This window comes from Erinaceus europaeus, chromosome 2, assembly GCF_950295315.1.
Source record: "Erinaceus europaeus chromosome 2, mEriEur2.1, whole genome shotgun sequence".
Taxonomy (NCBI): Eukaryota; Metazoa; Chordata; class Mammalia; order Eulipotyphla; family Erinaceidae; genus Erinaceus; species Erinaceus europaeus.
This window is the reverse complement of record NC_080163.1, coordinates 120,293,419-120,321,165: the sequence shown is the minus strand read 5'-3', so window position 1 is coordinate 120,321,165 and position 27,747 is coordinate 120,293,419. Positions and strand designations below refer to the sequence as shown.

General features: G+C 44.7%; 2 long non-coding RNA genes across 4 annotated transcripts in view; one reads left to right on the top strand and one right to left on the bottom strand.

Annotated features, from left to right (window-relative positions):
• The window catches only part of LOC132536736 (uncharacterized), a 236,820-nt gene that overhangs the window by 119,005 nt on the left and 90,068 nt on the right, over window positions 1–27,747 (bottom strand). The gene's annotated exons all lie outside the window — the stretch shown is intronic.
• Window positions 95–27,747, top strand: LOC132536971 (uncharacterized). 2 transcript variants are annotated; one of them, XR_009548491.1, is made up of 3 exons: window positions 95–359; window positions 4,577–4,684; window positions 26,977–27,747. It is a non-coding gene; the product is annotated as an uncharacterized LOC132536971 (long non-coding RNA). The 2 variants fall into 2 exon arrangements; XR_009548490.1 differs by lacking the exon at window positions 26,977–27,747 and adding an exon at window positions 23,591–24,583.

Sequence of the window (27,747 nt, the reverse complement as noted above, 5' to 3'; positions counted from 1 at the left end):
CACACATACTAACAGTCACACACACAGTCACACACACACACTCACAGTCACACACACACACACTCACAGTCACACACATACTAACAGTCACACACATACTAACAGTCACACACACACACAGAGGCCAAGTGAAGAGACCCTGTTAGCATATAAACAAAAGGTGGGGGGTAGACCCTGAAGCCTTTCCTCTGACAGCCAGTGGCGGCGGTGATGAATTTGTGAAGCTATCTCATTTTCCACTGTTTTAATTAGAGACTTGGGCTCTGAGGCCTCGCAGCTGGCGTCTTTGTGCTGTGTTCTGTTGCCTGACAAAGAAAAATGCCTCCTCTAACGTCAGCCAAGCTCTGCGCCTGACCTGTGTGAGTGAAACTTCTGGGATCCATAAACTTGTGGTTTCTGGGCAGAGTGTTATCTGAACCCAGCCTTCTCTTTGGGGCTAGGGCAGCTTGGCCAGCCTCCTTCTTTAGGACCCTGAAGAACTCAGGTGCATGGGGGGGGGGTAACACTTAAGGGGTGCTGGAGAGAAGGCAGGCCCAAGCAGTGGCCCTGAGACTCTTTGGGGGCTCCTTAGCCTGGTGCCCATGAAATGGGACTTTCCTTGTGGCTTCTAACTAAATTTAGATGGGCAAGTGAGTGACCACTCAAATAGACTTTGGCAGAGTGATGTGAATGAGATATATCACAGATACTTTCAATGGGCATCTCTGAGCCCACCCCAGAGAGACAATGCATCTCACCTTCATAGTGGATATAAATGCCCTGTGCCCGAATGCCTTCCAAAGTGATGGTCATGTATTGTCCCTACTTCCTGCTGTGATCTGACACATGCCTGGGACCTATCTTTCTATCCACATCTGGGGAAGTGGTCATGACTCATTCTACATGGACTCACTCACATAGAAGGTGCCCTGGACATGGTGAAATGGCCTGGGCTAGTGAATAGAGAGAAATCCCTGGGCAGTATGGCCAAAGCAGATGGGAGATGACTGTGGCTAGGTTTTACTGATTGATCATAAGTCACCCCCCAGTTGTGAGCTCAGTGAGTGCTCAAAAGGCTTCTCTCAAAGACTAATCTCTCATCTAAAACTAACTTTGCTCAGAATTGCACACATTGTAGAGTCTCTGAACATCCACCATTGCTTACTTTGTACTCCTAAGGGAAAGATCTCAGCCCAAGTTACGTGCATACTAGTTGCTCGGATGATTATTGCAATCGGTCACTTTGTGGCTATATAAAAAAGAAAGCATCAGATTGCTTTCAGTAGCTTAACTGTCATAGAACAAAGCTCAAGAACATTTCTAAGATATAAAAATGTCTGGATACAAAACGGTAAAATGCACAGTTATACAGCATCTGGTCTAAACCATTTTGCTATGCACAAAGTCAGGAAAATATGACCTATAATGAAAATAAAAATCCAAGTCATTGGAAATAGTACCATTGATAGAATTAGTAGGCAAGGGTATTTCCAGTTCTTATTACTGTATTCATGTGCTCAAAAGTTAGAGGAAGGTTAAACATGATAAGCAGAGGTGGGAGGAGATATCTATCTTTATATAGATATTCTTTATATGTAGAGATAGATATGGTTGTCCCACTCAAATATCTAGACACAAAAAGCAATATCTAGGATGAAAAGTACACTGGAGTTAACAGTAAATTCAACACTGCAAAAGATAAGATAGAAAAACTTGAAGTCATAACAACATAAATCATCCCAAATGAAGCACACAGAGAATAAAGACAAGAGAAATGAGTAGGGCACCAGACGAGTGTGGAATAATTACAAATGACTTTGCGTGAGCACGTGAGTGAATGTGTGTGTGTGTGTGTGTGTGTGTGTGTGTGTGTGTGTGTGTGTGTGTGTTTGGAACTTCCCAAAGGAGTGGAAAAGAACAGAAAGAAAATGAAGAAATAATGGTTGAAATGATTCCAAATATGATTTAAAAAACCAATTCAGCCATTGCCCTATTGTACTATGAAGCTCAGGCAAAGGAACCTTGAGGAAAGTACACCAAGGTACATCGTAGCTAATTGCTTAAAATCAGTTAAAGGTAGAAAGAGAAAGATAAAAATCAAACATCTTTGACAGCAGAACAGAGATAATAATGACAGCAGATTTCTTTTCTAAAGGAAAGTAGTTGAAATTTTTAAGTATTAAATGAAAAAAATAAATTTCAACATTAAATGCTTGGTAAAGATAGTTTTCAAAAACAATGATGAAATGAACATCTTTTCAGACATTCCAACACTGGAGAACTCCTGCACAGCAGCTTTTCACTATGAGAAGTGTTAGAAGGGGGTTGAAGAGATAGCATAATCGTTATGCAAAAAGATATTGATACCGGAGTCACCTAAGGCCCGGTTCAACCCCCAGCATGGCCATAAGACAGAGCTGAACAGTACTCTGATGAAAAGAAGGAGAAAGAGGAGAAGGAGAAGAAGAGAAGAGAAAAGGAAAGGAAAAAGAAGAAAATGTTAGAAGGTGTTCTTCAGCCCAAAGGAGAAATATAGCAGGTGAAAACATGGAACCACAGAAAAGCATGACAAAGCCCCTGAAATAGCAATCAAGTGCATAGATAGAAAGATATTTTGCTTATTATTTAAATCTCTTTAAAAGATAATTGACTTAAAATTCCTGACTGAAGTAGCACTGGCTTACCACATGCCTTCCACACCTGTATCTGCAATACCAAAACCCCAACCACAAATCTCATTTCCATACTTCACCATATAGTTGTTCCTCTTAACCTGTTTCAACCACCTCCAGGACCATTCCCTTTTGGTAATTGATAATCTATCCTCTATACCTAACAGAGTAGTTTTGTGTTAATTTACTTGTCAGTTTTCTTTGTGTCTTTACCTTGCACGAATGAAATCTTACAGTATCAGTCCAACTCTGTCCACCATATTTCACTTAACATAATCTACGCTAGGTCCACTCCTGCTGTTGCAAGTGGAAAGATTTCATATTTTTCTAATTGTGATTGTATGACTGTTTAAAATGAAATGATAACAATGGATTTGGAGTTAATAACATATGTCAAAGTAAAACAGCACAAAGGGAAGATACATTCTTAAAAGAATCTTATACTATAGTTGAGAGGGATAATATTACCTGTAGAAAGATTGAGATAAAATGGATATTTTAAACCCCGAAGCAGCCACTGTAATAACAAAAGAGTAGTTTTAGCTAATAACCCCAAAATAATAAGAGCGCTATTAAAATATTTGATTAATCAAAAAGAGGATCAAAGAGGAGGCAAAGGTGAATGAAGAGCAAGTGGACCACATGGAAAATTAATATCAATGTTGTAGATTTGATCTCAGTTATATAAATAATCTCATTAAATGCAAATGGTCTAACGTTAATTAAAAGACTGTGATAGGCAGACTGAATAAACAAGTAAGACCTATCTCCATTATGATGATAAAAGATATGCTTTCTTTCTGTTTTTAGTATTTATTTATTTATTTATTTATTTATTTTCCCTTTTGTTGCCCTTTTTATTGTTGTTGTAGTTATTGTTGTTATTGATGTTGTCATTGTTGGGTAGGAGAGAGGAGGGGAAGATAGAGAAGGAGAGAGAAATACAGACACCTGCAGACCTGCTTCACCACCTGTGAAGCAACTTCCTTACAGGTAGGGAGCTGGGGGCTCAAATCGGGATCCTTATGCTGTCCTTGTGTTTTGTGCCACGTGCACTTAACCCATTGTGCCACCACGCAACTCCCCCAAAAGATATGTTTTCAATATAAAGGCACAAATGGACAAAATGGACAAGGATGAGAATACTGTGTGAATAGTAGTCAAAAAGTTGAAGTGGTGGCCTGGGAGGTGGTACAGCAAAGACAGTATTAGATACTCGTGTATCAGGACCTGAGTTTGATCCCCAGCACTACATATATAAAATTGATGCTCTGATTCCTTCCCTCCAGCCTCCTTCTCTGTCCCTCATTGATAAATAAAAAAAAAAAAAATTTAAAGGAAACTAAAGTGGTGAGACTGTGGATTCATTTAGATGTGTTGAATTAGCAAATAAGAAAGGAGATTCTAGGGCACCAGAGACATGAAGGACCTAGCTGACTAGAAAAGCACACTTCAATCACTGAGTCCTAAAGATAAAAGTTATGACTGTTTTCCCGTGATGACCCTTCCCAACACTCAGCCCTTGTGGCTGGTGAGATTGGTCCCATCTCTAGCACCAAGCTAGCCATGTGCCACAGCAGGGGTGACCTCAGGTGAGTCTTTGAAGAAAGAGTTAAGCTTGGCATGCTTGGGGATGATTTGGGGGAGGCTGCTGAGCTCAGAGGGTGACAGGAAGCACTATCTCTTGGCCAGTGTGATAATGAATTTTCTCCAGGGGAAAGCAGAGAGGAGGGAGGGAGAGAAGCATAGCTTGATAAGCATATTCCTAAGCCTGGATCTAGCCAGACCTGAAGCTGATTGGCCCTGGACTTTTCAGGTAACTGAGTACATCTTAGAATTTTTAACTCCACTAGTTTGACCTGGACTCTGACACTTATAGGCTTCCAAGATTATACCGGCAATTGATTGTGACTCATCCCTTCTAGGTTCCCACACATCAGAGAAGCCCTGAGGGAACCTCCCTGGAGCACAATTCTGCCCTGCGACAGAAGGAAGCCTTTGAAGATGGGACTCTTTCCTTCAGCCTAGAGCAGGTCAGAGTCCCGCCCCCTCCTCCTTCCATTCTCTTCAGTGTCTTGTGGGAGCTCACGATAAAGCCTGTGGGGAGATGAGAAGACCTCGCTCCCTTCTAGTGAGATGCCTAATTAAAGCTGAGGCCGTGGACTTGAGAACATTAACCATGTGCTACTATCTGTGAGGAGTTCACTCGGGCACTGACAGGAATGCACAGAGCCTGGGTTCTGCACAGAGGCTGGTGGGGTGCCCTCTACCCCAATGATGACTCTCAGCACCGAGGCTGTTTCAGCAGTGGGCACTCCACCACACAGAGGGATTGTCTTTGGGATTACTAGGAATCATGCTGGAGCTCTGCCTGTCTGCAAGATGACATGGAGACCTGGTCCTATCACTGCAGTCGCCTCCCTCTTGCCACACCCTCACCTAACATGATCTCCTCATCTCTTCTCTCTCCTGCTCCTTCCCTCTATTTCTGTAGTTATCATGCATCTCTCTATTCTCTCTGGTTCCTTTTCCTATCTTGTGCTTTTTCTCTTTCTGCCATTCACTCTGTCTCCTGAAAAGTATCTAGGAATTTTCTAAGTGTCTGTCCATCTGTCCCTATCTCTCTCTCACCCCTTCCCTACTTCCTTCCACCTGCCTCTCTATTCTTCTCCTTGCTTTCTATCTGCATCTCTCCCTTTTCTGTCTCTGTCTCTTTCTCTCCCATCTCTTTGTTATTTCTTCCATTTCTGTCTCCCTGCTGACCTCTGTTTTTTTTTGGTTTTTTTTTGCTCTAGTTGTTTGTTCCTTTCTCAGATTCACAGTCAGTCATGTGACATGCCAGGAGGACTCCAGTTCTCTGATTCCATGCTAAGTCATGTCAAGATAATGCAGGAGGGTAGAGACATAGCCCAAGGCCCCCCCCACACACACACACAAACACACACACACCACACATACACACACCAGGAGGCAGATTCAGAGACCCTAGAGCCCCTTTCTGATCTAGGATAAAGCCTTGATCCGGGCTAACAGTTAAGTTCCAATGACATTCTGAAAAGATACTAAGTCCCAGGCCTGGGAAAGGTTGGTCCCTACCTTTGGGGCATACTATCTCCATCGCCAAGTGAGGCAAAGAAAGCTGTGCCTTCTAAAGGCCTCAACCCTCTGGCCTTACCAGCAGTTTTCCACTCCACCTTCAGTGATCTAAAACTCAAGTCTGACTCAGTGAATTTAAATAATATACATTCTGCAGTGACGAATAGGGAGGAAATCCAGGGCTTCTAAGGAAATCTTACTGAACAAACTGTGTTACCTTTTGCTGGGAAACTCCCAGTTCCCACCAGAAAAACAAGAAAAGTCATCAATTTCCAGGAGTGGAGCTAGTGCAGGACCCAGGCTGTGAATGGATCACACTGGCCATGCAAAACACCTGTCCTGCAGCAGGAACAGGCCCCTTCCACATAAACACTCGCTCTTCAGGGCTGGGACCTGGCTGAGGAAAGGAATCCATCCGCCCAGTTCCGGACATCCTGGAAACAGTCAAAATGCTTCCTTCCACTGTCTCAGAGAAAAATGGCATCTCCTCTAGCCAATTCTTTTTTCCTTCTCAACTGGAGAACCATCCTGACTGTTTTCCAAAAAGGCAGAACAGCCTGGAAAGACTCCCTGGACTTAACAGAGCCTGGAGGTATTTTTCCCCTTCCATTCCTTTCTTCTTTCACATAAGTCATCCAAAAGATGAAGCCATGCCATAGTAATCATACCCTGCATTGCTGACATAAACCCCTCTTCCAGGGGCTCTGTGCTGACATTGTCAGCTCAGTCATCATCTGGTCAGGGGCTACATGTCCCAGCCCATAGGGCAAGGAATTGGAGCCCTGGGACTGGGATGTAAACTTCAGGGGTGGAAAGGTCCCAGGTGACTCAGAGGCACATTCCACTGCCCAAGCTCCCCTTTGCATGTATGTGCTCAGTGCACAAGGCTAGACAACCTGGAGGCCAACCTGGAGTCACCTGCATTGGACTCCTATGTATGCAGGAAACAAACAGCCAGTAGGTGAGCCATTGGGTAGGAGATGGCTATGTCACCTTCAAAGGTTCCTTGGAGACTACAAATGCTATGTTATAGAAGATTCCTACAATAATGACAGTCAAGCTCAAGAATCATGACTCTGCTCACATGCCCTCCCTACCATATGGGGACAACCACTAGAGAGGGACACAGGGAGCAGGCCACAGGAGGAAGGGGGTGCTAAGGGCATGCACACTGCATGTTCCTCAGACAGCCCTTCAAGAACCTGCTCAGAAGCCATGGACCCTTCCAGAAATAATGCTTGTGATTTATATATGAAAATTATCTTTGATCCAATTTCCCTTGGGGGAAAGTTATCTCTTTCCCTGCAACCCATGTATAAGTATCTGTGAAATCCTGCTGCAGGTGGCTAGCATTTGAAAGTTAACTATCAGGCAGTAGCCAGTGGTCAGAGTTAGCTGAAAGCCAGAGACCTCTTGTGTGGTACTAAAAAGAAGAACCGGAATTTACTAGCAGACCCTGCTATCGCTGGCCCTTGCCAAGCGGTTGGTGGGTCAGACCTCAGGTTGTGCAGAGAGCACACACACAAACTACCACACCTGTATCCCTGAGCCCTGCCCAGCACTGCAGCAACTCAGAGAGCCTCCCACCTAGAGCTCCAAGCTGAGTCAGTGTGGAGGTGGGTCATCATCGAGGAGTAATCTTGAGAGCAAACTTGGGGTAAGAGATGAGCTGTAAGACAGTCCCAAAAAGATCTCAGCCTCCCAGACATGGGGAACTAGAGTGCCTCTTCAGAGTGAGGTTCTGGGACATATGCCCTGGGAAGCAAAGTTTGTCTGCTGGAAGTCCTTTTGGGTTCTTCCTCAAGTGGAACCTGGGCAGAGTTCCCCAGTGTCCATCTTTTCCCACTCACCACTGTCCTCCCCCCAGAATACTTCATGGTCCTTTAGAGTCTAGCACGAAAGTGGCTGATGCTGACCATGGAGCACAGGCTAAGAGTTTACCCGAGGCTTCAGGGAGCCTGGGATGATGACCACCTGGGACCTTGTCTCTGCTGAGCCCAGCCTCCTCCCTCCACATGGCGAAAGGAGGAGGCAATGTCCTTGAACACAAGCAGGACATAGCACAAACAGGAAGAAGAAATGGTAGCTACATGCACAGGTGAGCTGGTAGTCCTAGGTGGGTGGGTGGGGGTGTTGAGCGTTTTGTGAAGGGCAGTGCCCCACCAGATGTGTAGGGAGATGTCAGGGCGATGAAGGCAAGAATTACTGGGACCTTGAAGACAAATGTGAGAAGAAAGAGCCCTTGAAGGACCCAACAGGGAGAGATTTGGGGCAACATGTCTCTTCTCCTACCTCCTAAGTAAAGAAATTCACCCATCTGACAAGCCCATGTACTGAAAATTAGGAAATGTTTGCATTGCTGAGTTGTTGTCCATGTGGACCATTGTGTTAATATGTGACCTACATCTTAGGTAACCTCACACTGATCCTAAGAGATGAACCCTGCTTTCCTCCATCTTGAGCAGCTGCTCATGAGGCCTCCCTTGTCTTGGTTCCCACTTTGACCTCTTCTGTGTACCCTGGCCTGACTTCCAGGGCCAGAATTTGCCTGCTGGGATGAAAGTCCATGCCTTTGAGTCAGTGTTGTGCCTAGAAGCAGGTGGAAGTCTAGGAATGAGCCCCCTGCAGAGATACCCCACTGATGATGCTGGGAACCAGGGTCTCAGCATCCCAATGTCTGCACTACTGGACATTTGTTGAATGTGTTGTCTTTCTGCTTCTGAAATTTTCTCAATGGGTTTAAGTTCCAATGACCACACTACTAAGAGCTTAACAATGTACTTGCATGTTGCAAAAAATGGGTTGATTCTCTCCTGTCCCACCACCCACTCCTGAAACCTATCCCATCTACACTCCTCACTCAGTCTCAAACAGGGTCTGCCTCCGGAACCAGAGTCACTGAAGAAGCTGAAAGCACCCAGGAAACAGCCTCAGAATGAGTAGCTAGAGCCCAACTGCCTTGTCTTCCTCCCCTGGACCTCACTGGAGCACATATCTTAGAAATGTGGTGTCCTCTTGAGGAAGTTTTCTGATCCCTGATTTCTTGATATTTGTTGTTAGACATTCTATTGACTCTACCTAAAGCCCTAGCATTTACAAAATGTTTGGTTAATAGGTGTCCACTAAATAAGACTCCAAGTACACATTTTCGTTTGTCACAACTCCTTCCCTATTAAGGCAGAAGTATGAAGAATGTAAATAGAGTTCATCAGTAGCCTACAGGCTTTGAGATTATGCAAAATGTATATCTGTGACTCTGATCTTTGTTTCTTTCCCTGAAGGGTTTGACGTTTGTGCCTAATAGAGTTGTCTGAATGTTTCTTGAGGCACCTAATTAATGACATTCAGACAAAGACTATAATAATCAAGGATTAACACATTCTTGAAATCCCCATACCTTGAAAGTAATTTGTGCTTTGACAATTATTCCTGAATTTTATTTATTTAAAAATATCTTTGATTTTCCTGTTCATTTTGATGTGATGTGATTTTATCAATAAACATACTGCCAAAGTTCTGTTATCTCTCAACCCTGATACACATCAGCTCTCAGGGTTCTGGTAGCTAGCTAAGGTTCTTCTATGCACATACAAGCCACAATACCCCAAATTCTTGGGTACACACTTAGCAAATGTTGGGATTCTATCGTATGAGTGCCAAGAATGGTTGCATAGAGTGTCCTGCCCAGAAATCCTCCAGAAGGAGTCTGACATTGCCTTCTGGATGGTGACCAGTTGCATTACTCATGGGTCACTCAGAACATGGGGTCTTCTATACTCAAAGCAGATTTAGGGGGTGGGGGGTGCTCAGCTTAGCATCAACATCTTGCATTCACTTGTGCTCCATCTTCACAATAAGATCGATGGCCAGTTAGAGACCTACCTGCCAACTCCAGTTTGGAGCAAGTCAGCCCTAGCCAAACCTCAGCTGGCTCCCTGGATAGCATCCAAAGCCATTCACTAGAACCCCAAGTCCTAGGAAACCTACCCCAGTTTCCACACCCCTCTGCCTCCATGTGGTCTCCTATGGGATTCTCAGCTCACAGACAAGAGTCTAGATAAATGGGGGCCATAGCAGGACTGTGAGTTGATATACATCTCTATACATCTCTAGCTCTAGGTCAAGTATTGGTCTCAGTGCCTTACTTATCATTATTTCACACTTTTACCAATGGGGACTAAAGCATAGAAAGAGGATCCTGGGGAGTCAGGCGGTAGTGCAGTGGGTTAAGCGCAGATGGTGTAAGGACTGGTGTAAGGATCCCGGTTCGAGCCCCGGCTCCCCACCTACAAGGGAGTCACTTCACAAGCAGTGAAGCAGGTCTGCAGGTGTCTATCTTTCTCTCCCCCTGTCTTTCTCCCCCTCCTTTCTCCATTTCTCTCTGTCCTATCCAACAATGATGACATCAATAACAACAAAAATAATAACTACAACAATAAAAAAACAACAAGGGCAACAAAAAAGGGAATAAATAAATAAATAAATAAATAAATAAATAAATAAATATTTTGTAAAAAGAAAGAAAGAGGATCCTGGTTTGCCCAGAGTAGCATAGCTAACCACAAGATGAGCTGGCTTGCATTTCTATTCCCTACCACTTCCCAAAGCATCCAGAGAGCACTGGTTGGGCAGTCTGGCTGGGATGGGGGCCACAAAGGCAATTTGAGATACTGACAAGAGATGAGAATGGGGTACATTCAGTGTATGAATGTACCCCACAGTGGGTGACCTTGGAGGACTTCCAGGAGGAGGTAGTATCTACATAGTACTGGCAAGGCAGAGATAGGTTTTAATAGATCTGGACTCTGGAGTGACAAGAATATGGCCTTGGCAAAGGAAGGAGGTGAGTTGTCAGCAGGCCATTCTCCTGGCAGAGTCTGTTCTCAGCCCAGTTCTGGAGACTGGCCTGGCCAGATAAGCCCCCTGAAAGGACTAGCAAATTAATTTTTCCAAGCTGCCTGATGGCCAGGCACAAGGAGCTGTTCATAGAGGGAGCCCCATCTGAACGTCTATTTTTTGTTGTTGCACGTTCCTGGGGCATTTTGAGTGGAGTGTGAAATTGCATTTATACAGAGAGGTGGGAACCTTTCTGAGTGGCCATTTATCCCCCAGTCTCCAAAACAGGTTCTAAGTCTTGTCAGAGGTGGAGCCCATGAATACGGTTTCACACAGCCCCAGGCTCCCTCCTTCCCTCTTTCCCTCTCTGCCTAAGATAGGTTGGCCCATGCTGAGAGAACTACCATGGCTGGTTTCTTTTCTATTTTTGCCCCCTTGAATGTCTGGGTGCACATTCACCAAGGGGACGCATATGTTTGATTTGGCAGTGGCATGTTGGAAGGGACTGGGAAGCCCCGGGGTTATTTGGAACTGCTGAGGAGCTGGTCATTGGCTTATAACAAATTTGCATTCCTCCACATCAGCTCCTCTGGGCAGAACTGGAAAAGGAGCTTTATTCATCAGCCTGAGCGGAATTCGGTCCCGGGGTTGCTGGTTTTCCTTCCTCTCCCCTGTCCATGTAATCAATCATGTAAATAGCAACTCATCAGTAAAGAGCAATGGAGTCGTGTCCTATGTTATAGGATCTGGGCGAAGCTGGAGCTCAGTGTGCTGTGTGGTTGAAGGGGGTCTGGACCCGAAGGGACATCAAGACATTTGTAGAGTCCTGCTGCTATGGACCCATCATACATTGACACTCTAACCTCCAACAGGATGGAACCAGGAGATAAAACTCTGGGGAGGTAGTTGGGGATACATGAGGTCATAAGGGTGGGGCCCCAGATGAGATTAGTGGTTCTACTCTCTCTCCACCATGTGAGGATAGGGAGAAGGTGCCACATGCAAGACAGAAGAAGGAGTCTTATCAGAACTCACCCTGCAGCCACCTGGATCTTGAACTTCCATTTTCTGCTCTGTTGTTTAAGCTGCCCAAATTTGACATTTTATTACAGCAGCCTGAAGACTAAAACACTAAAAATAGACATGAAGGGTAGGTAGCACAGAGGAATGAAGGACATCTCACCAGGAAGTAAGCCAAATGGGAAAGTAAACTAGACTGATGGGGAACCAGAATTAGGAAGATTCAACAGGAGAACTGGGCAGAGGTGAGCAAGAGGAGGTGAGACTCTGCCTCTGTCTTTGTAGTAATGAAAGCCCTTCCTCAAAGCTCCATAGAATGCAGAGCTGCCAAGTTAGACTCGAGATCCCTACTTCCACTTCAGCCTGGAGTGGTTACATAACTGTATTGTCATCAAGAGGTCAGGCAACTTCCATGTCACTTCCATGGTAGGAATCACTTGCCTTCTGTTTTCCAGAAGCCCTAATATCATGCTGGGGGTGGAGGCTGCAGGGGGACTTTATTCCTGTGGGCAAAAATGTTACCCTGGAGATGGTAGAGAGACAGGATGGCTGAAGGGTCCTGGCTCCTAGTGTGAGCATATGGGTCAGCTGTCCAGCAACACCATACCACCCACTCCTAAAAGAAACAAGTCTCCATTAACATGAATTGTTGTCCAGAGGGGTCTTTTTGTTGTAGCAGCAGAGCTGAAACCTAATCAATTAGAGAGTGAAATAGATACTCATTCCCTAAACACCTGCTCTTGAAAGTGTTTTGCTTTTATTTTGGGAGGATGCTTGCTGTAGATATGTTGGCAACAGAAGTCATCTTGATGCAAAGCTGAGGTCCCTGAGGTTATCTGTATACATACATGCTCTTAGAAAGCCTCAAGTGGTGGGGTATGTTCACAGCAGAAGGGACTCAGGGGACCCCACAAAGATGTGTGCAAGTCACTTCTGGAAAACTCACCTTTTCAGTAAGTATGTAATGACCTGGAGTCCAAAAGAGATGGGCTCAGATAGGGGTTTCACCTCCCAACTGACAGTGGTAGTTACTAGAACTGCTTCACAACTGTTGCTGACACCTTATGTAACCCCTTCTTCCCCCCACCTCACCCCCCCCCCATATACACAATTTCATTTTGGGAGTCTAAGCCCACAGCAGGGATGCACTTCCTGGGTCACAAGGAATCTTGCAAATGAGTCATGAGGGTAGCACTTGCAGGTTGGTAATTTCATTTGTGGTGTGGACCACTGGAGTCTACTTTGTTTTCCCTGACAGAGCTTCTATCAGTCTGAGCTCCTGAACTACCTCATTGTCCCCAGCAGCCCACAGTGTTTGGCAGGAGTATAATTAAACCTTAATCCTATGAATGCCCTAGGATATGGGGCTGTCCATTCCTGTGAAAGAGCCCTGAGCACCCATCTTGATGCATTGGCTGTGAACTTGAGTGAGTTGCTCAGAATCTCTGGATCCCCAGTGTCTTTAGCCTCAGTATCATGGGGATGTGGGGCTGATGCTTATGCACAGGTGGAGGGGGAAATGTATCTATAAAGCACTTAGCCAAGATCCCTGCATCAGGTGGCTTTGCCATCAGTCATTCTGATTGCTGCCAGGGATTCCAGTCAAGCCCACAGTGTCCACACTTCTACCTTTCTTTCTTGTCCTGGACTTCATTCTCAAACCTTTCCAGACTGATCCATTTGGCTGCAGCCTCTGGAGTTTGACGCATGCTGTTTGACACCAAGGTGACATGTTACACACTCCAGGAACCTCCATCAGGAAGGCAGGAGAGCAAGGCTAGTCAGTTTTCCTGAGGTTGCAGGGATTTTTGTTCTTTAAGACCACTTCTTCCATTAGTGAAGCTTTTCAAGCTTGGAAAGGAGACAGCTAACTGTACACACTTCAGGACATTCACAGGGTAAGCACCACACAGCACAGGACCCATTCAGCATGGACCCAAGTCCCAGCTAGGGACCCAGAAACACAAAATCTTGAAAGAGAGATGGGCTTGCTCCCCAACAGCAGAGCTGAGGGAGAAATATTCTCTTAATAACACTCCGATGGGCAGTGTGGCAATGATGTGTCATAAAGGACACAGTTCTGGTGGCAGATTGGTCACAGTTGTGCTTCTCTGCTGCTTGTCATGACCTGGTTCCTTACAGGAACTGAAGTATTTAGAAAGGGGGAGTAAGAGCATCCACATCAGAGCACTACTGTTAGATTAAAGCAGTGAACCCATAAAAGATATTGAATAAGTGACTGAAAAAAATGTAAGGCACAGACCACTCTAGCTGTTATCATTAGTAACAGGTCGTTCCCATCTGGGTCCATATCAACCTGCCCCTCTTTGCCTACTTTATCCTCCCAAGGGACCCCCATGTTTACTCAACATTTATTTTAGTTCTTTATTGAGGGGTTAATGGTTTACAGTTGATAGTAAAATACAATAGTTTGTACATGCATAACATTTCCACATAATAATTCAACACCACAAGGTCCTCCATCATGTTCCAAGACCTGAATCCTCTCCCCCACCCCCACCTCAGGGTTTTTTATTTTGATGTAATACACCAACTCCAGTCCAAGTTCTGATTAGTGTTTTCCCTTCTAATCTGGTTTTTCCAACTTCTGCCTATGAGTGAGATCATCCCATATTCATCCTATCTCACTGCACATGATCCCTTCAATCTCCATCCATGATGGGGTAAAGAAGGTAAATTCACCATTTTTTTTTCAGTAAATACAATAGTTTGTACATGCATAACATTCCCCAGATTCCCATTTCACAATACAACCCCCACTATGTCATTCATCATCTTTCATGGACCTGTATTCTCCCCACCCACCCACCGACCCCAGAGTCTTTTACTTGGGTGTAATACTCCAATTCCATTTCAGGTTCGACTTGTGTTTTCTTTTCTAATCTTGTTTTTCAACTTCACCATTTTTAATAGCTGAGTAATATTCCATTGTGTATATAGGCCACGACTTACTCAGCCACTCATCTGTTGTTGGATACCTGGGTGGCTTCCAGGTTTTGGCTACTACAAATCGTGCTACTATGAACATAGGTATACACAGATCTTTTTGGATGGGTATGTCTGGTTCCTTAGGATATATCCCCAGGAGGGTAATTGCAGGGTCAAAAGGTAGCTCCACTTCTAGCCTTGAGAGTTCTCTAGACTACTCTTCACAGGAGCTAGACCAATTTACATTCCCACCAGCAGTGCAGGAGGGTTCCTTTGTCCCCACAACCTCTCCAACATTTGTTGCTGCTGCCTTTTCTGATGTATGACATTCTCACAGAAGTGAAGTTGTCTTTACTTGCATTTCTCTGACAGTCAATGACTTGGAGCATTTTTTTTCATGTGTGTTGGCCTTTTGGATCTCTTCTATGGTGAATATTCTGTACATATCCTCTCCCCATTTTTGGATGGGATAATTTGTTTTCTTGTTGCTGAGTTTGGTGAGCTCTTTATATATTTTGGTTATTAGCCTCTTGTCTGGTGTACTGCAAGTAAAGATCTCCCACTCTGTGGGAAGTCTCTTTGTTTGGGTAGTGGTTTCTTCTTCTGTGTAGGAGCTTTTTAATTTGATGTAGTCTCATTGGTTTATTTTTGTTTTTGTCTTCATTGTAATTGGATTCATATCATTGAAGATGCCTTTAAAATTTAGATGGAAAAGAGTTATGCCAATAATTTCCTCTCCAAGTATTTGATAGTTTCTGGTCTAACGTCCAAGTCTTTGATCCACTTGGAATTTACTTTTGTGTTTATAAATTATTGAGTGTATTTTTATCTTTTTATTTATTTTTACCATAGCACTACTTAGCTCTGGTTTATGGTGGTGCAGGGGATTGAACCTGGGACTTTGAAGCTTCAGGAGAGTCTTTTGGCACAACCATTATGCTATCTACCCCTGCCCTCACCCAATATGTCTTGACCACGATCTCTGACACACTGATAGGTTGAAGTCCCTGTTGTAGAGAACTTGCTAGAAAGTCACAAAAAGCTTTCTAGAAAGATCTGTGGAAGTGCATTGCTGATATGAGCAGATGATTTAACTCTTGGTGCAGACATTCAATCATATTTGTAAATCAGAATTTTATAAAGTTTTATACATTTTCTCAGACTCCATTTATAAGTGACTCCTTATTTTTTAAAAAGCACTGTATTTGTTTTAAAACATTTTTAAAATGTATTTATTGACATGAGGTAGGAAGAGAGAGAAAGAGAGAGAGAGAGGGAGAATAAAAGCATCACTCTGGCAGATGTGATGCTAGGGGTCAAATTCAGGACCTCAAACTTCCAAGTCCAATGTCCTAATCACTGTACCACTTCCCAAGCTGTACTACTTTCTTATTTCATAAATCACACCTGATGTGTTAGAATCTGATAATTGGTTCTTCCTTTCAAGGCATCAGTCTCACCTGTTTGTTCAGATATACTTTTGACTTAAAAAATAAAAGTAAATGAAAATGTGTCAGACAGAAAGCTCATAGGGTAGAGTGCATGTCTTGCCAGGAGTCTGGACCAAGTTCAAGGTCCAGTACCCCATAGGAGAAGCTAGGACACTAGAGAAAGCTCTGGTGTTTCTTCCTTTCTCTGTCTTCCTCTCTCTCTCTTTGGTCTTGCTATCTGAATGATAAAGCAGCCTGCAAGTGGTGAAACTGTGCATGCACAAGGTCCTGGTTCAGCAACAGTAAGAAGATGGACAAGGGGGAGGAGGAAGAGGAACTGAAGGAAGAAGAGGAAGAGGAAGGAAAGGAGTAGGAGTAGGAAGGAACAAGCTCAGTGAAATTAGAAATATATATATATGTATATATATGCAAAAAAATGAAAATAAATAGCAAAACCAAAACAGCAGGAGCCACCAGGTAGGTGTGAGAAATACTTGGCAGGATCAGTTTCAGAGACATCACCCTTTGCCTCTCAGGTAGCTGGTCTTTCCGGCTTCTGGCCCTGAGCCCTTTAGGTAGGTCTGAAGGAGTTTAAACTCCTGGGCCTGTGCTTCCTGAGTGAAGTCTATAAGAGACTTCAGTGAGTCAGGGGCACAGGGTGACCAGACAGAGGTAAAGAGAGAGATGTCCAGGGAGCCAGGCAGTAGCGCAGCAGGTTAAGCGCACATGGCGCAAAGTGCAAGGGCCGGCATGAGGATATCCGTTCAAGCCCCCAGCTTCTCATCTGCAGGGGGATTGCTTCACAGGTGGTGAAGCAGGTCTGCAGGTGTCTATCTTTCTCTCCCTTCTCTGTTTTTCCTTCCTCTCTCAATTTCTCTCTATCCTATCCAACAACAACAACAACAACAATAACAACAATGACGATAATCAACAAAAGCAACAAAAGGGAAAAACTAAAACATTTTAAAAGAGAGAGAGAGAGGTCTGAAGCTTTTCCCCATCTCCCTGCTGAATCTTCAGCATCCAAGTGCATTTCAACACTTAAATGTGTCCCTCTGTCCTTCCAGAGTCTGGATGAATCAGGGTCTGGGTGGTACAAAAAAGTAAAAGGTATAGTGAGGAGCCTAGAACTCTGACTTCAAAGAAACAAGAATGGATCCAGGTCTGGAGCGCATTGTGGGACACTGAAGGAAAGCATGACCACATGGAGAAGCACCCCACTGCCAGCCTCCCTCTCGAGGATGGACAACGCTATAGCTGACTCAGCATGTTTACAGTCAAGGTGTCCCCACTAGCAAATCCTCTGCCCAGTCCTGGGAGCTGATGCAGGGGTCAAACAGGTTGTCCTCTTCCTAAATGGAGCTTTTGTTTCAACCACCCAGACACAACTTGTTTGGCTTTATATGTTAACTCTCTTTATAGCCAAGAGGTTCCAGATGCTACCATGATGCCAAGCAGATTTCCTTGGACAGACAACCCCATCAATGGGTCCTGGAGCTCTGATTCCCCAGAACCCCACCCCACTAAGGAAATAGACAGGAAGGATGGGAGTATGTTTTGACCTTTCAATGCCTGTGTTCAGTGGGGAAGCAATTGCAAAGGCCAGACCCTCTACCTTCTGCATCCCACAATGACCTTGGGTCCATACTCCAAGAGGGATAAAAAATAGGAAAGCTAGCAGGGGAGGGGATGGGATACAAAGTTCTGGTGGTAGGAGTTGTGTGGAGTTGTACCCCTCTTATCCTATGGTTTTGTCAGTCTTTCCCTTTTATAAATAAAAAATAATTAATTAAAATTAAAATAAATAAATATGAGGAAATAAAGAGTCAAAGAGGGGGCTGGGTGATGGTGCACCTGGTTGAGCACAATGTTCAAGGACATGGGTTCAAGCCCCCAGTCCCCACATGCAGAGGGATAGTTTTGCTAGTGGTGAATCAGCACTGCAGATCTCTCTCTCTCTCTCTCTCTCTCTCTCTCTCTCTCTCTTTCTCTCTCTCCCTCTTTTCTCTCTTGATCAGCTTCCCCAAAGGAGACAGTTGGAAGGGATGGCACAAAGGTCAGTACTGGAGGGATGTGGGCTGGTCCCAGAGGGGAAATGCAGGTTCACATACCAGCAGAACTGACTCAAGTCAGTCCCTACACTGCAGAACACAAGGCCTCCCTGAAAAGAGAAGAGGTCTTTTCCTGCCTCACTGAGCACATGGAGGAAAAGCCCCACTGTGCACTGAGGACTCTTCACCCCTCTCCACCCTTGAGTGACCCCCTTGGGGTCCCCGCCCATCCGAACATGGAGAGCAGGGAGAGCTGGCAGGGAGCCTGAGCCCAATAGGCTTCGCTTTGTTTTCACTGTTTTTATCTTTACGGTTACTTTCTTTTTCTGCTAAGTGATACTAGTTTTCTATTTGCAGTGGAGATATGGGGCTTCCTCTTACAACAAATGCTTCTAGAAATCAAAGGAGGTGTCTCACTCAATAAATATACTAATTAATTAACGGTTTAGGTAAGAAGGAGACCTGGCAAGCTCCTGAGGAGCTGCCCTGGCCTCCATGACAGTGCTGCTAAAATAAAAAGCTATGGTTCTCAAAGAGGGCCCTGCTCAGCCACCACCCCCACCCCCACCACCACCCCACCCCCGGCCAATAGTGCCAGACTCCCTTGGAGTTTATAAGAAATGCAGGCGCTCAGCATGTGCCCAGTTGGGGCATACTCTCCAGGGACTTCTCATGCTAACCCTGTGTATAGTCACTGTCCACTTCCTTTGCCACCAATGTGCCCTTCCTGCATGGACTGTCCAGGAACCATTTGGAGGCAAAAAAAAAAATGGTGAGCAAGGAACTTTGGGCAGTGGCTCCCCTGAGACGGGGACCCTGGTCACCTGCCCAAAGACATTTCAGCACTCAGTTAATTCAAAATGGTTGCTTAGAATGTGCCAGATTGATTCTGGAACCAGCTTCCTTTATGTTTTACCCAAGGCCTGCCCTCTATAATGGAGTACCCCAACTGCTCTTTGCAGGGGACAAGGAGAGGCGGGATTAATTAGCACATACTGAGATTTCTTTTTTTATATATTTATTTATTTATTTTCCCTTTTGTTGCCCTTGTTTATCATTGTTGTTATTGCTGTCGTTGTTGTTGGATAGGACAGAGAAATGGAGAGAGGAGGGGAAGACAGAGGGAGGAGAGAAAGATAGACACCTGCAGACCGGCTTTACCACCTGTGAAGCGACTCCCCTGAGGTGGGGAGCCGGGGGCTCGAACTGGGATCCTTGTGCCAGTCCTTGTGCTTTGCGCCACTTGCACTTAACCGGCTGCACCACTGCTCAACTCCCCACACCAAGAGTTCTAAGCCTTTGCACCCCTGAGCCACCTGCCCTGATATGGATATTGACCCTCTACCGGAACCTTTACTTGCATCATTTTACTATAGCTCAAACATGCTGGTTTGTTTGTTCATTTGTTTGCTGATTTAGATGGGAACAGAGAGGCAAAAAGAGAGAGTGAGAAAGGGAAAGGAAGAAAGAAAGAAAGAAAGAAAGAAAGAAAGAAAGAAAGAAAGAAAGAAGGGAGGGAGGGAGGGAGGGAGGGAGGGAGGGAAGAAGGAAGACACTGAAGACCAAAGTTTTCAATGTAGTGAGAGCTGGGCTTGAACATAGGCGGTGCACATGACAAAGCAGCACACTATCCAAGTGAGCTATTTTACCAGCCCTATATGCTCTGTTCTTGAAGCACTACATTATTGTAGGTAAGGGACAGGTGAACTTTTTCTTAAAGAGCCAGATAGGAAATATTTTAGGGTTCACTGTCTTAGGGTTTGTAGCAATTTCTTTAATCTGTCCTGACCCTGTGCTGATAAAACTTTAAAACACTCAGGCCAGGGAGCTGGGCAGTGGCACAGTGGGGTAAGTGCACACCTTGTCATGGGCAAAGTAGGAGGGGGGAGTTCCACCTGTATGGGACACGTTTCATGAGCAGTGAAGCAGGTCTGCAACGGTCTTTCTCTCTCCCTCTTCACCTCTCCCTCAATTTTTTCTGTCCTATCAAATAAAACAGAAAGGTAGGGGGAAAGAAGAGACAAGACAAGAAAAGAAAAGGGGAGGGGAGGGAAGGAGAGGGAAGAAGAGAGGAGAGGAAAAGAGAGGAGAGGAGAGGAGAGGAGAGGAGAGGAGAGGAGAGGAGAGGAGAGGAGAGGAGAAGAGAGGAGAGGAGAGGAGAGGGGAGGGGAGGGGAGGGGAGGGGAGGGGAGGGGAGGGGGGAGGGGAAGGGAAGGGAAGAGAAGAGAAGAGAAGAGAAAAGAAGAGAAGAGAAGAGAAGAGAAGAGACAAAAATGGCTACCAGGAGCAGTAGATCTGTAGTACTGGCACAAACCCTGTTTATAACCCTGGTGACAGTAAAAATAATCCAGTCCAATCCAGCACAATGCAATACAATACATCAGGCTACTAGTGAGTGGACTCTGATTTGTTGGTGTCTATCCTGGTTCTCTGTCTCAATCCAAGAGTCCTCCTTCCCCAGCTACTGGGGATTCACCAAGACACAGTTCATCATTGAGATCTTCTCAGTAGTCACCCTCAGCTAATGGGACTGTTCCTTACCCCCCCTCCTCTATATTATATTCCTTCTGAGAGGAAGCAAGCATCTTATGGGTCATATCTCAGCTTCAGGTCAGCTCTGCAGCAGGCATCTCAGGTCCAGAGCTCCTTCTCATAGGCCTTGTGGGTACCTTCCAGGATTCCCACACAACCCCAGGTCACAGGACTTGTTTTCCAGCGAACCTCTGGTCCACTGAACTATTGCAGCAGAATCTAGGGATGGTAGCATTATACTTTACACAACAGAGTCTTGTGCCTGAGGCTCTGAAGGTCCAGGTTCAATTCCCAGTACCATCATAAGCCAGATCTTAGCAGTACTCCAGTCAAAAAAATAACTTAAAAGGGGTGAGGATGGGGTTGCCACAGGCTAAGAGAAAAACAAAACAGTAGTCCATATTTTGGACTCAGGTGGCAATTTCCTAAATTCATGACTGGGAGACAAAAATCTGGGAAACCCTACATGGCAGAAGCTGCCTCTGAAAACCTGGGAGATCCATCCTGGGGGGATGGGGTGGAGATGTCAGTGAGATCAACGGAGAGATGGTAGGTCACCAGACCCCTTGTATTAGCTCCAGGGTCTCCAACATAAGCATTTTAAAACCAGTACTGACCTACTTCATACCCCACTGATAATACTAAACACCTGGGGCACCTTGACATCCTGCCTCAAAGTCTCCATCAGCTTAGAGAAGAAATATTCACATCGTTGAAGGCATGGTGAGCTCCAGAAGCATAGAGAAAGCTGAAGAAATCCCCTTGGACTACACCTCCCCCAGCCCAGCCCTCTAGAGAAAGCCTCCTGGCACTACTACGTTGTGTGTGTGTGTGTGTCTGTGTATGTGTGCGTGTGCATGTGTGTTTGTGTAGGGGTGGGGGCAGGGGAGGTGCAGCTCAGGTACAGAATACCTCTGATAAACTGAGAGAGGGACAGGGGAAAAAAGAACAGAAAATAGTCAATGAAAAGAGAGGGTCAATAAGCCAATGGAAAACTTAATAATTACTGTATGCTGGCATAATGCAACTCCACCTGAAGTTAAAAACACAGGGCATGGTGCTCTGATAATACAGACAGATCTCTAAAATACTGGACTCAGTAGAAGAAACCAGATACAAAAGACTTTACTTTTGGTATGCCGTTTGACTTTATTTTTGGTGACATACTGTAGTAGGCAAGACGATAATAAGAGAAAGCAGATCAGTGGACAGGAATGAGAGAGGGATGCAGGTGACTCTGAGATGTTCTATGTCATGACAGAGTCTGTTATTCTAAACCTGAACACACTTCCAAGCTCACCAGGCCACACTCTCAGCGTGGCTGAGTTTTGCTGTGTGTAAAGCATCATTCGTGACTCAGGGAGGACACCATGAACATCAATAGTCTGTCTCTGGAAGTGGGAAGGAGTGGGGGGGGGGTATTTACTTCTTTGTGTTTTTTCTACATTCTTTTCAAAGAATTCTTCTATTTGAAAAATGCCAGCCAGTGACCAGGAAGGTGATTCAGCTGGTAAGCATAGTGTCTGCATGGTGGAGGCTCTTGGTTTGGTCCCTGCTTAGAGGTGCTCTGGCACTATTGAGTTTGGAGATGTTTGTTCTACAACAATAGGTGATAATTCACATGGATAGAAATACTGCTTTCCTCATTACTGATCTATCAGCAACCAGACCATAGTAGGTACATGGTAGGCTTTCAACTTAATATCTGTTGATTCAAGTAAATGAATACATTCATCAAACAATATCGAAAAAAATACAGTCTTAAACTATTGTATGACACCCTTCAGGGAAACATAATAATCATTTCAGTAAGCCTTCTGTGTGGCAAGGGTTTGCATACATGGATCTGTGAATCCTCACCAACAACTCCCTGAGAATAATAACTATAACCAGACTAGTTCACAGATGTGAACCTAAGCTTCTCTCCCCCATGACTCTCCTGTGCACAGGGCAGCCCCCCCTCCCAAGGTAGAGCTCCTGCCACCCCAGATTCATCATCTCCACCATAGCAGTGCATGCACTGCAATTGGTAAACCTCCGCTGACAAGTCTTGATCACCCAGAGTTTAATTTAGGCTCACCTTTGGCTCTTCCTTTCCAGAGCCCTCCTTTCTAGGAATATGTCTTCTGCATTGCAGAATCAGGATAGGTACTCGCTAAGTCAAGTATGAAGAAGGAAGCAGCGAAACATCTATATGGAGAGTCTGCTTTGTGGAAGAGGGCACTGGGGCACGGAGAGGTGACATGACTCTGGGCAGACCACTCCGTACCATGAAAACTAGATAAACAATGTGAGGCTCTGCATTTCTCCCCAGTGAGGCTCTCCCTGCTTGCTACTATCATTGCTCATTCTACACTACTTGTTCACCAGCTGCAAACTAATGTAAGGTTTTTGTTTGAAGAGACTAAAACTACAAAAGATCTCCATAAAGTTCACATAACTGCCATTTCTCCCCATCCAAGGAGAAACAAAGATGTCCATTTTGGTGTACCTTCTTTTGATCGTATGTAATCTACAACATTCTCATCCAATAAAAATAGAACTCATGTCAAGCCTATCACATAACAAGCCTTCTCTCTGCCATGTGGACAGGGCGGCCATACGTTCTGAGAGGCAGTCTTCTGAGATAGAGAAAGTCTAAGTGACATCCCACTGAACCATGACAGTCACACACCCATGCCACAACTGAAAACATACACAGTTTATACCAAATATCCTTGGACACTGTGCCCCAACTGAGACCACTGCTCCACAGAGACCTGTGGGTCTCACTTCCTTAGAGGCTATGAACATTTTTTCAAGCCACCCAGCATTCATCCAATACAGGGGCTTCTGAGAGATGGTTGAATCACACCTAATCACAGGGTAGACTCTCTCTCCAGACTCCTGTGTGCATCCTTGCTGCTACCAGCACACTCAGTGTATCTCCAAAGCCAGATCACCACTTGCATCCCTGACTCTGGTGTGGAATACTGACTCCATGCTGTGTTTGATCCCCAAGCTATTTTCCTTCTTTGTACTACAGAAAGTGCCCCGGGAAGTCTGGGTGGACCGTGGCTTCTGTGAAGAACTCTCTGGCAGGAGGAACGGCTTTCAAAGACTTGGCAAGCTCGGCCTTCACCTTGCTGTGGATTTCCTGTGACGAGACACCCGCCCCCTCCCCCAGAGGCTGAACAATAGCTCTCACTCATAGGCCTCACTGATGGTCTCCTCCCTCGCTGCTGGAAGTCACTACAGCAAAGCTCTGCTCAAAGCATGCTCAAACAGGGAGCTCAGAACTAATGTAAAACTTCCAATGAAGCTAGTTTGCTAAAAACAGCTGCTCGTATTTCCTCTGAACAGCTACAGAGCCACTGGAAGGCCTGACTAGGATATTGGATCAAGTGCTCCAATGGAGGATCCCTGGAGTTGCAGTAGAGAGCAGACTAATCTGGGGAAGGGGAGTATCAAGGAAACTGGATTTCTAGTCCTTCTGTGTGGACCAAAGACACAGAAAAACTAAGGGCCTCAGCCTCCTTATCTGTGGGATTGGAATGAGATCACCCCCACTCGTGTGCTCACAGACACACTGGGAGGCTTTGGCCAGAGGCTGTATCTGAAGATGCTTGGCAACCATCACAGCTTATAGATATGTGAACAGCAGATAGGGTTCTCTTTCTTTTTTTTTCATTCTTTCTTTCTTCCTTCCTTCCTTTCTTTCTTTTTCTCTTTCTTTCTTCCTTTCTCCTTCCTTCTTTTCTTTTTTGAATTTTTAAATAAGTACATTTTTTAATCTTTTATTTATTTATTGGATAGAGACAGAGACAACTTGAGAGGGGCAGGGGAGCTAGAAAGAGAAAGAGCCAGAGAGACACCTGCAGCACTGCTTCACCACTGGTGAAGATTTCCCCCTGCAGATGGAGACAGGGGCTTGAACTTGGGTCCTTGCACATTGTAATATGTATGCTTAACTGGGTGTGCCACCTCCTGGCCCATAGAGGATAGGGTTCTTAGGAAGGAGACAGTTATATCAAGCAGGAAGCTCTCCCCTAAGTGAGACAGTTTCATGCTGGATTTAGGGGACAGGGAGGAGAATTCACACTGAAAAGTTATGCAATAATAAGTAATGAGAAGGCTTGGAAAATGTGGAACCCTCATACATGGCCAGTGGGGATGGACATGGTGTGGTGTAGGCTCACCCAGCTGTCCTCCAGGCAATGGAGCATGTGACCCTACAGGACCTCGCATTTCCAAGAATACATCTGAGAAGGAAAATATACATCCATGCGAAAACATGCACACAAATATCCCTACAACGTTATTCACCATAGTAAAAATAAATAAATACATAAATAAATAAATAAATAAATAAATAAATGGGACCCCCAACCCCAATATCTACCAGTTGAGAAAGGGATAAACAAATATGGCCCAGGGGCTGGGTGGTGGCACACTTGGTTGAGCACACATGTTATAATGCCGAAGGACCCGGATTTGAGCCCCCAGTCCCCACCTGCATGTGGAAAGCTTTGAGAGTGGTGAAGCAGGGCTACAGGTGTCTCTCTGTCTCTCTCCCTTTCTATCTCCCCCTACCCTCTTGATTTCTGTCTGTGTCTATCCAATAAATAAATAAATAAAGATAATTAAAATTTTTAAGTTAAGAAAAAAGCACTCTGGTCAAATATGGTTCATCTACTTGATGGATGGAATGTTATTTGGTCATAAAATGTAACAAAGCACTGATTCACGCTATACTATGGGAGGGACCTTGAAAACATTATGGTGGTTAAAGGAAGTCCATCACAAAGGGCCATGGTCCCTATGATTCCATTCCTAAGAAATGTCCAGAGGATGCAAATTGACAGAGATAGAAAGTAGATTGGTGGGGGTCGGGCGGTAGCGCAGTAGGTTAAGCACATGTGGCACAAAGCACAAGGACCAGAAAAGGATCCCGGTTCTAGCCCCCGGCTCCCCACCGGCAGGGGAGTCGCTTCACGGGTGGTGAATCAGGTCTGCAGGTGTCTGTCTTTCTCTTCCCATCTCTGTCTTCCCCTCTTCTCTCCATTTCTCTGTCCTATCTAACAATGAATGACATCAACAATAACAATAATAACCACAAGAAGGCTACAACAACAAGGGCAACAGAAGGGGTGGGGGAATGGCCTTCAGGAGCAGTGGATCCATGGTACAGGCACTGAGCCCCAGCAATAACCCTGGAGGAAAAAAAAAAAATGAAAAAAAAAGAAAGTAGATTGGTGGACAATTAGGTTACAGAGATAGCAGGAATGGTAGTCAAGTACAGGATTTCTTTTTGGAGTATTGAAATAGTCTAAAACTGACTGTGATGAAAGCACTTTTCACATGTCTTGAGAGAGGAGCAATACTAAAGACATTCTTGAATAATGCACAAACTAACACAATTTTTATTTTTGACTTTTGGGTAAAGTGAGGATGATGGTATCATAAGGTTTTGCCCATATTTGCCTTAGTAATTGCCACCCCTGGCTTAGTGGCTGATGCACAATAAGTTGATGATCAAGAAATAAAGGCTGCCGCTACTTGAGAGAACAGAGGAGGGAGATTCTGTTGTATGTGACTTACTGACTGACAGTGCACACACATGAGTCACAATCACATCACACTTATGTATCCAGTCCCTTTCCTTGCTTAATGTTATTTCACACAGGACCTTTGCTTTATCTAGATTTACCTCACCAATATACCAAAAAGTCAATAATAAAAGCAATGCATTTCTATATTTATATATGCATTCATAAAACATTTGCTATGTGCAAAGAGTATTTCATTATACTAAGATATTCAGTTCATAATAAGCAACACTTTGTGGGGTTTTTTTCCCTTACTTTTTTTTTTAACTGCTCAGCTCTGGCATCTGGTGATGCAGGAGAATTGAACCTGAAACTTCAAAGTCTTAGGCATGAAAGTCTTTCTGCAGAGCCATTATGCTATCACCCCAACCGATAATGCTCCACCCCACTCCTTTGTGTTCCCACTTCACTAATGATGGAATTGCTTGCATCCAAGTTTACTGATTGCTTCACTGTTTGTAGCTGCAAAAGATTGGTAAATTAAATTCCCAGCAGGTGGGTGCTATTTAAATCTTGATATACAGTTTGAATGGAATATCATTTGGTTGTTCAGGGGGGGAAAAATGAGACAGATACCTATTTGGTGATGTAGAAAGATCTTCAAGCTATACTACGTGGAAATAAAGCAAGATAGATGTTATTCTGTATTTTCTTGAATGTTTGGGAGTGCTAAGATATCCAGAAAATGATGACTGTTGCATCCTATAGAAGAGAAATCATAGAGCTGAGTGTATCAGAGAGACTGGAATATGCTGCAGTGACAAATAAGCCCCACATCTGAGTGGCTTAAATAACTAATTTTTTTTTTTTTGCATCTATGTAGGCCGTCTTTGGGGAAAGCCAGAGGAAGGTTTCTTCTCCCTTGTCATTCCAGGATGGGGGCTGAGAGAGAATAGCCATCATTTGGAGCATTGATGGTCACCACAGCAAGGCACAAAGAGTTCCAGAGTCTTGAGCTGACAATGAACCACTCCAGCCTGGACACAGAAAGCTTTACTTCACACAACTCCTTGGTGGACTGTTGTCCTGTGGTCCCCTTGACATTAGAGCTAGGAAATGTAGCTGTGTAGCTGTCTGGGTATCTGAAAAGGGCAGAGTGTGGTGAAGAGCAGGCACAGTGGTCACCCTGGAGACACAAGGTGGAAGAACAGCTACTTTCTCCACAGGTCCTTCTAAACATTTGGCTATTTTGCCATAAACTTATACTGCACAAATGTGCACACTAAAATGTTGATGGGGGGGCACCTAAAAGAATTTGGCAGGACATCAAGTAAGCCTAAGTTTCAGGTAATGTGCAGATAACAGGAATCTCAGCAAGTAGGGATCAAGGCAGACTGGGAGTCTGAGAAGGTTTGAGAACTTTGACTTCAAAATGCATGAAAGAGCACTTACGGGAAAAGCATGTTATGTAGTGGAAATGTGCAATTTACCTAAGACCTGGTTCTTCCCTGGACAGGTTCATAGTCCACCAGACAACTGATCTCAAAGGAAGCCACCCCAGACACCTGAGAGCAAATCCTATCTCTCTCTTGGGTGGTCATATGCCCGCCACACACACACATGATGTGTGGCTCTGATGTCTCCCTTAGAAAAT